The sequence below is a fragment of the Amphimedon queenslandica genome, unplaced genomic scaffold (genome assembly GCF_000090795.2).
Source record: "Amphimedon queenslandica unplaced genomic scaffold, v1.1 AMPQUscaffold_11469, whole genome shotgun sequence".
NCBI lineage: Eukaryota > Metazoa > Porifera > Demospongiae > Haplosclerida > Niphatidae > Amphimedon > Amphimedon queenslandica.
The window spans coordinates 6,546-8,437 of record NW_003548289.1 but is presented as its reverse complement, the minus strand read 5'-3'; the positions used below and the strand labels follow the sequence as shown (position 1 = coordinate 8,437).

Sequence of the window (1,892 nt, the reverse complement as noted above, 5' to 3'; positions counted from 1 at the left end):
TAACCAGACAGAAGAGTGAGAGTAGAGTCTTCATGATTCCTTTCCTTGATAGAGAGTATTCCTTCTTGTTGTGAGATGATTTCTTGTTTTAGTGAGAAGCGATTGACTGCTGCTGGTCACCTCCTTATATACTATTAGGTACCTCATCAATATTTATCAGTAACTGACTGCTGTACTGATGGATTTCCTACAAAATCTATCATTCATTAATAAAACTGTCATTGGACAACAGTGAATAAGACATTTGAGTATGAAATCATTTATACTACTGATAGATTAACCTTTTAAAATTCAAAATTGAATTATAAGCAGGCTATGAGAGACATAGTGACCAAGAAAAATCATTTTTAAGCTTTATTAATATGTGCCATAGAAGCTACTGTTGATCATTTGGTAAAAATGTTGCCAACTTTGATGTTGAATTATAGTTAAATATTGCCCAGTTTGAAGCCAACATTACCAAATTTTATGTATAAATAAAAGTTTCCACCCACATTGATGTGAAAATTCCCGCCTACTTTGAAGTACAAGTTAATTAAAATTACCATAACGATGATTAAATTTATTATGCTACAAAACATTGTTTTTGATAATAATACAATGCAATAATAATAAATGTATGTGCATGTGCAGTACAAAATAATAACAATAAATAATAATAATAATAACAAAAATATAATATAAATGAATGAAAGAGCAAAAATAATGTAAATATGCATAAATTAATAATAAGAAAAAATTGATAAAGACAAAATTTACAGTTACATTGTGAACATCATTCAAATGTTATCTAACAAGATCAATAACAGCATGCAATTGTCCCTTTTCCTCTTTCAAAGTTTATAACTTGATATACTGCCTCTTTCACCACTGTCCTATAGGAGACAATACCGTAATAATGTTCACATATACACAACAAGAGTCACAGTACATCAACATAAATACAGGTACATGTACCAGAACATAGAGATACACTGTAAATGTGTTAGTATTATAATGGTAAAGAGAGAGAGAGAGAGAGAGAGAGAGAGAGAGAGAGAGAGAGAGAGAGAGAGAGAGAGAGAGAGAGAGAGAGAGAGAGAGAGAGAGAGAGATAATTTACTGATTTTGTAGAGGCAAGGCTGGTCAAACTTGCACTTTTCTGGAAAAATAACAAAAATAATAAATAATTAAATAAATTTGAAGTACCTTCGAGAAAAACCCTAAGAATCCTTTCTTGGAGTCCCTGGGAGTGGGCGGGGTCGAAGGGCCCCAGGTACTATCACTGTTGTTTCTTCCGCGAGCCCTACGAGTCAAAGTTGGAGACTCAAAGTCCTAAAGAGGAAGGAGATCAAATAGAGAGAGAGGATTATCATACTTTACTTTACATACTGGTTTTATCATACTGGTACTTTAGTATCATCAGTACTTGTACCAAACAACCTTTAGCAATTTGCTGAAAATTCACCATCAAAAGTACTGTATTTAATTATGACTAAAATACTTATTTACTTTATTTATTTATTATTATTATTATTATTGTTAACCTGGTGAGATTCATATCCAGACTCGTGTCTATGTCCCCGTTGTTGACCCCTCCCATCTCTCCTCTCCTCGTCCTGACTGTCCCCACTGGGTGACCTGTGCCTACTGTGATACAATGGACGCTCCTTTGACCGGGACTGATGGTATCTGGAATATAATGAGAATACTTTAAGGTTTTCAATACATGTACATGTACATGTACTTATGTTGTGTGGAAAGTTTGAGCTAATCCCAATCAAGTTTGGATTTAAAAATTTTTTTGAAGTTTCTTAAAAATCCAACAAAAGTCCCTGTACTATAGTACAGGGTCTCTGGCCAAATTTTGCCAAAAATGTAAAGATGAGAATTCTCCATTTTTATTACATTTT

At 33.1% G+C, this 1,892-nt stretch overlaps 1 protein-coding gene across 1 annotated transcript in view; it reads right to left on the bottom strand.

The window, feature by feature from the left end:
* LOC109589287 (uncharacterized) overlaps nt 1-1,892 on the bottom strand; it is an 8,791-nt gene that overhangs the window by 1,263 nt on the left and 5,636 nt on the right. The window lies entirely within an intron of this gene.